General features: G+C 42.7%; 1 pseudogene; it reads right to left on the bottom strand.

The window, feature by feature from the left end:
• Positions 1-556: 556 nt before the first annotated feature.
• On the bottom strand, positions 557-7,784 carry LOC149749797 (UDP-N-acetylglucosamine--peptide N-acetylglucosaminyltransferase 110 kDa subunit pseudogene; annotated as a pseudogene).
• Positions 7,785-8,046: the final 262 nt, after the last annotated feature.

Below are 8,046 nucleotides of genomic sequence, written 5' to 3'. Positions count from 1 at the left end.
AAAGGAAGGACAGGACCCACTAAAAAAAAAAACAAACTTTAGCAATGAAAGTAAAAATCTTAACACACACTATCACTTTTGGAAGCAGCATAGAGGGGCAGTCAACGGTAAAACACTGGTGAAATAGGTCAAAACTCTAGGCCAAAAATCCATTATTATTATCATCAGTGACAGTACCACAACTGTGCCCTTCAGAATTAATAATCGCTCCTAAGAAACTTCATTTGGCATCAGAAGATGTGTTTAAGAGAAACACTCTGGGAGGTTGTGAATCAGACTTGGTTTTTTGTTCGCCAAGTTACAGGAGAATTTTTAAAGTGGGGGGAAGGGAAGAAGGAAACGGACCAGGAAAAGAATTTAAGCCATCATCTATAAACCAACAAAGCACTGATAGTTCCAAACATTATGTCACAAACTAAAATGACTGATGTAGGCTCAAGTGGTTTATAAAACCTATAAAAAGACTACAGCAGCAAAGTCCCCATTTATCTGTAGAGTTCAGAAACTAAAACAAGGAATATTTTAGCTTAAAACCTTATCTCAAGAGAATCATATACACTTCACATGAATAAAAATACCTGAAACCAAACATTTTTAAAAGCTCCAATACCCAAAATATAAAGAAAAATATTAATCCAGAAGACTCAATCAATCCATGATAATCACAAAACGGCTGGGCAATCTCTATCTCCCTTCCACACTAACCATCCATCCCATGGAAGACCAAGGGAGATCAGACCTTCCAGACTTACCTTCCAGACCTTCCAGACACCTGGCTGCTGCAAAATTCTATGGAGACTCCTTGTGGAACAGCAGTTTCCCATCTCTTGTGTCTCTCCCTATCATGACCATGATCATGCAGGAAGCAAGTCTGGCTGTGCTATTTCTTATCATTGTCTGTCACCCATCTGCAACATGGTATTGTACGGATAAGGAAAAAGTAGTTCCCTTTCCCCCAGAAGGTTGAGGCTCAGGTACAGGGTAATTCTCCTGTGCACACAGTCATTATTTAGGCTGACTCAGTGACTTCAACAGGCTTAATCATGTGATCAGGTTTGTTGCCAGCTGCGTAATGCTCCCACATCTGTAGATAGAGCCGCTCTAGGTCCATTGTGTATCGTTTGGTGTTGAACAGAGGGCTAGATGTTCTCTGCTTCCAGACTTTGCCACAAATTTTCTTCAGGTATTCTAGATCAGTTCCCAGTTTCACAGCTATGTCTTCATATTCTTGACTATTTTTAGCAATAAGCTCAAGACAGCCTAAACAAGTGAGCTGGGAAGCTGCAACTCGGGAAGCAAGAGTCTCTCCTGGCATAGTCACCATGGGTGTCCCTGACCAAAGGACATCCATCCCTGTGGTGTGTCCATTACAGAGTGGAGTGTCCAAGCAGACATCAGCCAGCTGGCCTCGCCGAACATGTTCCTCTTTAGGAGCAACAGGTGAAAAAATGATACGGTTCTGGGGAAGGCCCATATTTTGTGCGTACTGTTGAATATTAGGTTCTCCTACTGCTGGAAAACGCAACAGCCACAGTACACTATTGGGAACACGCTTCAGAATATTTGCCCACATCTGCAAAGTAGATGGGTCAATTTTATATAACTGATTGAAGTTACAGTACACAATGGCATCTTCCGGTAACCCGTACTGAGAACGTGTGGTTACAATAATGGTACGGGGAACCTCCTCTCCAGTGGCAGCCTTAATGTTGATCTGGGTAGTTGCCAGTCCATTGCTAAGACTGAATCCATTAATTGTTATCTGAATTTGTCCTCTGTTAATCATTTCAATAACTGCCTCTGCAGTAGTATTCATAGGAATGACAGGCATATTAAGAGCTGTATTACTGCTGTCTGCGGTGTCTCCTCCATCAGGACATTTCATCTTGACAATTTGCACATCTGGGAGACTATCAAGAAATGCTTTGAGGTCGATGCCATTCAGCACAATCCGATTGTCATAAATGTGCCCATTGGACTTAAAATCGATGACTGCTTTCTTCTTCAGGTGGGGGAACATATTGGCATGATCACCAATAAAGAAAGTATGGGGCATATAAGCCAGTTTCTCAGAATACTGCTCAGCAACTTCAGCAGGTGAAGTTTCCTGATCAGTGATGATATAATCCATGAAAAGCACGCCACTGGTCCCAGGGTAGCCCAGCCACATTGCCTGAATAGGAGCTGGCCTGAGAGCAAAGAGTTCATTTCGAGCACCCCTGGTATAACCATTCATATTTACAAGGATGTGTATACCATCTTGATGGATGCGATCAGCTGCTTTCCCATTGCATGGAATCTGAGAAAGATCAATGAAATGATGGGCTTCTGCCATCACCTTCGCTCGGAAGTTTGTGCCATCATCTGGGCTCAGGGCATAACAGAAGACCTCAAATTTATCAGGATTGTGCGTGCCTGGAATAGACTGCATAAGATGAGAAGTAGGGTGATTCCCAAAGTCAGAACTCACGTATCCTACACGCAGTCGACCATCACTGAGCTTCAAGTCTTTTGGATGTTCGTACGGTGGTTTATGAAGGACACTGATCTCATCCAAGCAGAGGTTCCCATGGCTCTCAGCAATAGCCTTCCTGAAGCCATGAGAAAGAGGATACAGCATACTATGATGAGGCTGCACAGAAGGCAACCTATTCTTCTCCAGCTGGTCAGCCACAATGCTGACCAACTTCTTCATTCGCTCATCATAGTCTGTCCAATCACAGACAATCTGCAGGCAATGAGCCAAATCACAATAAGCGTCAGGAAAGTCAGGTTCAAGCTTCAGAGCAGTGCGATAAGAAGCAATTGCTTCTGGAATATTCCCTGAATACTTGTGAATGGAAGCCAGATTGCTGTGGGCATCCGCAAGTGCAGGGTTAATCTGAATGGCACGAGTATAACACTGCAAGGCTCCCTGAACATCCTGCATCTCCTTTAGAGTGTTTCCCATGTTACAGTAGGCGTCAGCAAAGGTAGGACTGATTCGAACAGCCTCCTTATAATGCATCAGAGCTTCCTGCAGTTTTCCCTGCTGCTCCAATACACTTGCTAAATTTGAATGGGCAACAGCAAACTCTGGGAAGACTTCTAATGCTTTACGATACAAGCGAACTGCCTCTTCAATGTTTCCCTGGTCTCCTTTGATATTGGCCAGGTTATTCAGAGAGTCTGCATGGGTGGGGCACAGCCGCAGAGCTGTATTATAACAATCTTCTGCTTCGGCAACACGGCCCTTCTCTTCCAGAGCGTTGGCTAGGTTGCAGTAAGCATCAGGGAAATGTGGTTGCAATTCAATAGCTCGCCTGTAGGTGTCTATTGCCAGATCCATCAGGCCTTGCTCATAGTATACACAAGCCAGGTTGGCACGTACCACTGCATGATTTGGGCTCAAGCTTAGGGCACAAAGGTAAGCTGCCACAGCTCTGTCAAAAATCCGTGCCTCTTTCAAGACATTTCCTAAATTGATATAAGCATCCAGAAAATTGGGGTCAAGGGTGACAGCCTTTTCAAAGTGATGAATTGCAAGCCAAATCTCCCCTTGTGCATTGAAAACACAGCCAAGATTACTCCAAGCTACTGCAAAGTTCGGTTGCGTCTCCACTGCTTTCAAATAACATGCCTTGGCTCCTTCCAAGCGACCCAGGGCTTTGAGCAGGTTCCCCAGGTCACTGCGAACACAGTACAAATCAGGATTGCACTGAAGAGCAGAGACGTAAGCTTGTACTGCCCCTTGCATGTCGCCTGCTGCTACCAAAGCGGCTGCCAGGTTAACATAACCGTCGATGAAATCTGGCTTGAGATGCAATGCATGCCGGTAATGCTCCATTGCTTCCTGCAACTGCCCTCTTTCCTTGTACACATTCCCCAAATTCGAATAGGCTTCTGCCAGAAGAGGGTTCTGTTTAATTGCCAGAGTACTAAAGTGGGCAGATGTGTCCAGCCTTCGACACTGGAAGTGTAGAGATGAAAGTAATAAAAGTACTCCAGTATTGTCAGGCTCTTGTCTCCACAGCTGCATGCAGCGTCTCTCAGCTGCCTCAAAATCTCCTGCCTGATATTCTCGATGTGCCAACTCAGCTAACCCTTGGAAGGAAAGCATACGTTTCGTTGGTTCTGTGCTGTCGGCCACGTTGCCCACAGAAGACGCCATCTGGAGCTTCTGGAGAGAGTGAGAAAAGGGGGTAATTGAGTCCCGCTGCCGCCACTACTGGCAAGAATGTTTCCAGAGGTAGCAAATACGAGGGCAGCAGCCGTACCACTGCTTTGGCAGGCTTAAGCGGCGGCAACAGTTACAGGCACCGAACCTTAGGAACTCTGGTTGGCCATCTACCTCTCACGCTCTTGAAATCTTAATTCTTAACCCTGCCCTCTTCCACCATTTTTCTCCTAATCAGGGAATAAAAATTACCTATACACTTGCCTTAGAAGAAATCAAAAGTCAGTAGTCCAAACACTTTTTAAATTTTTGTTTTCTGTCCAGTTGGAAAGGAAATACATGATTGACTTTACTTCATCATTCATGTAGTCAATGTGGAAAACATTAGGGCCGTGTATTTCAATACAGTAAGATCAGAAAATTTTAAATTGGCCTTCCCAAACCACTAATAAGTAACCAACGTTGTATATAATGCTCAAATCTTAGAGACTGAGTTTGATATTTTAAAAGTTCTGAAAGGATTAGCTAATTTCTCCTCATCATATTTCTCATGCCTCAAACCCGAGTATTACTTTTTTAAAAATAAATCTATTTATCTTTATTTATTTTTATTTTGGCTGCGTTGGGTCTTCAATGCTGCGTGCAGACTTTCTCTAGTTGCGGCGAGCGGGGGCTACTCTTTGTTGCGGTGCCCGGGCTTCTCATCACAGCAGCTTCTATTGTTGTTCCACAACTCTATGGGTTCCTTTTTAGGTCCTATGAAGAACCCTAGGAATTAGTTCATGGAATTATAAGTTTTTGCAAACTTGTCAAAAGTGAGATATTTTAACTTCCATCAGGTAAGACCAGCGTCTCTTTCTTTGCCAATTTTCCTTCTATCATATTCCGCTATGTTGGATCATATTGGAATGGCCACAGGCTTTTTAGAAATCTGGCTAAGGAGATTTTCTTTTTTCTGTGGTACGCGGGCCTCTCACTGTTGTGGCCTCTCCCGTTGTGGAGCACAGGCTCTGGACGCACAGGCTCAGCGGCCATGGCTCACGGGCCTAGCCGCTCCGCGGCATGTGGGATCTTCCCGGACCGGGACACGAACCCGTGTCCCCTGCGTCGGCAGGTGGACTCTCAACCGCTGCGCCACCAGGGAAGCCCTAAGGAGATGTTTTAAGTGAGGCTATTATGTGATTTTCAGACACCGCCGTATGTAATTGACTATATACTATCCCATTACAGGAATAACTTCCAGTACTCATACTGACTACTCTACTGACTTAACCTAGCACAAGACACAGAAGCATAAGGACAAAAACCACCTTACAATATAGCCATGTCTTGCACTTCACAGCTCTCAAAGCATGTGCGTTTGAAGAAGAAAAAAACAACTGAAAAGTACAAAACCAGAAGCTATTCTGTGGAAAATTATTTCAATCATCAGGCATGTGAAAGATAAGTCAAAGATTCAGCTCTCATCAATGTTTAGTCAAAACGGAAATTTTCTTCTGTCAGGAATATACTCCAGGGGCTTCCCCGATGGCGCAGTGGTTAAGAAGCCACCTGCCAATGCAGGGGACAAGGGTTCGAGCCCTGGTCCGGGAAGATCCCACATGCCACGGAGCAACTAAGCCGGTGTGCCACAACTACGGAACCTGCGCTCTAGAGCCCGTGAGCCACGACTATTGAGCCTGCGAGCCACAACTACTGAAGCCTCCGTGCCTAGCACCCGTGCTCTGCAACAAGAGAAGCCACCGCAGTGAGAAGCCTGTGCACCGCAACGAAGAGTGGCCCCCAGTCCCTGCAAGTAGAGAAAGCCTGCGCACAGCAACGAAGACCCAACACAGCCAAAAATAAATAAATAAATGAATATACTCCATCAACAATGTGTGTAATGGAATGGTGTATTTTATCAGAATCCCTGTAATGCACAGACCTATAGCAGTACTGAAATCAGTAATGCATTTATAATAGTAAATACTTATGAGGAAGTAATCCATAGAGGTTTTCTCAAAGTTAACAATGAAAATTAATGTGACATTATCAATAATAAATTGTGAAGCTGAAATAAACTTTTCTAAACTATTAATAACTAGAAGCAAATTCTAATCAACCATGTTACAAGAAACCTATGTCTAAAAACTGCAAAGTTTATTTCTTAAAATTTTATTTCGAAAATACATAAACTGTCGTATGAGGAGGCAGTTAAAGAATATATAGCTAAAAGAGTGGGGGAAAAGTTTTATAGAGACACATCTGGCAGTAGTTAATTTTTAAATGTCATTTTTCTAGATTTTGTGACACCTATAGTATTGATATTTGAAAGCATTTAAAAAATTGTAATTTGAAGATTTGCTACTTCCAGGTAGAATAAAATATTTTGAAGCAAAACAACGTTTCCACTGAGAAAAACAAAAAAAGCGAAATGAAATAGCCAGCATTCAATCAAAAAGTTCTAGACAAACCAAGAGATAGAATCATATGGCTAAAATTCTAAGAAAAGAACAGATAATACAAAAATATTTATATAAGATATTGTGTACCTTTATCAGGAAAAGTCTTTATCAAGAAAAGACTTCAAAATCATCAGAATTAATATTATATTTTATTTATTTGTATGTTATATTTACATATAGATATTTATATATTTATATAAAGAACTTAAAGATAAAGCCCTAGTTAAGGCAGTGACAATAGCAGTAGCAGTGGGAGTGAAAAGAAATGGTTATATTCAAGCATATTTTGTCAGGAAAAGTCCAAGATCAAATGTCTGACTGCATACATGGGATGGATAGACGGAGTGGGAAAAATCAAAGTTAACTATAGAGGTTCTAGTGAAGATGGGGTTGCCGTCGCCCAACCCAAGGGGCTGCGATCATCCCCAAAGTCTAGGAGACTCAAAGGGAAGGTCATGGTCAGAGGCAAAGTTAATTGGTGGGAAAATAAGACTCCCAGTCTCTCCATCTCCTTATACCAGTTTTTTTTTTAAACATCTTCATTGGAGTATAATTGCTTTACAATGGTGTGTTAGTTTCTGCTTTATAACAAAGTAAATCAGTTATACATATGTCCCCATATCTCCTCCCTCTTGCATCTCCCTCCCTCCCACCCTCCCTATCCCACCCCTCTAGGTGGTCACAAAGCACCGAGCGCATCTCCCTGTGCTATGCGGCTGCTTCCCACTAGCTATCTCTTCCTTATACCAGTTTTGTTTTTCTGCTCATATACGTAGCAGCATTTCATTCAAGGGGAAAGTCATTGATCTGACTGGTCAAATTAAACAACATAGTTCAAGGCACATTTACAGTGGTTAGTTCCTCCACAATTTAGAAAGTCACATTCACAATTTCCCTCTTCCTATGCCGCGGAACACATTGGCCATTCCTCCAAAGTTTCCACTCCACAGAGTGGACCAGAGATGACGTTAGCCCAGAACTGAGAGCTTGGCATGAGATGGTGTCAGCCCCACGTAGAGCTCTGGCATAAGTTATAACCCAACCCAGGTCTACAGAGAGCTCTGCATGGAATCCTGGGAGTAAACTCAGCCATAATAATGTGATTCTGTTTTTCATTTGCTTTTCTTCCTTGCTTCACTTTCCCTGGCCACTCTGACAAACAAACTTTCAGGCATTCCTGGGCCACTCACTAACTATATTCCATTTAATGTCATCCAGATTCCCAAGAAAATTACTAACTATAAGGAGGGAAATTTGGAACATGGTGAGTTTTAGATGCCTGAAATATACAGGTCATTGAATCCAGTTAAGTAGCAAATTATCTGGATCTCAAACATGCCAGTAGAATAGCAGACTAAGCTCAATTTAATGTACTCTTACTGGAGACACATGTAAATTCTGGGTCAATTTTGAACAAGTTAAAAGCACCTAGCTGAGATTAAAAGA

The sequence above is a fragment of the Delphinapterus leucas genome, chromosome 3, assembly GCF_059928025.1.
Source record: "Delphinapterus leucas isolate spDelLeu-1000000601 "Yukka" chromosome 3, BTC_Dleu_Yukka2, whole genome shotgun sequence".
Lineage (NCBI taxonomy): Eukaryota > Metazoa > Chordata > Mammalia > Artiodactyla > Monodontidae > Delphinapterus > Delphinapterus leucas.
This window is presented reverse-complemented; position numbering and strand designations above follow the sequence as displayed.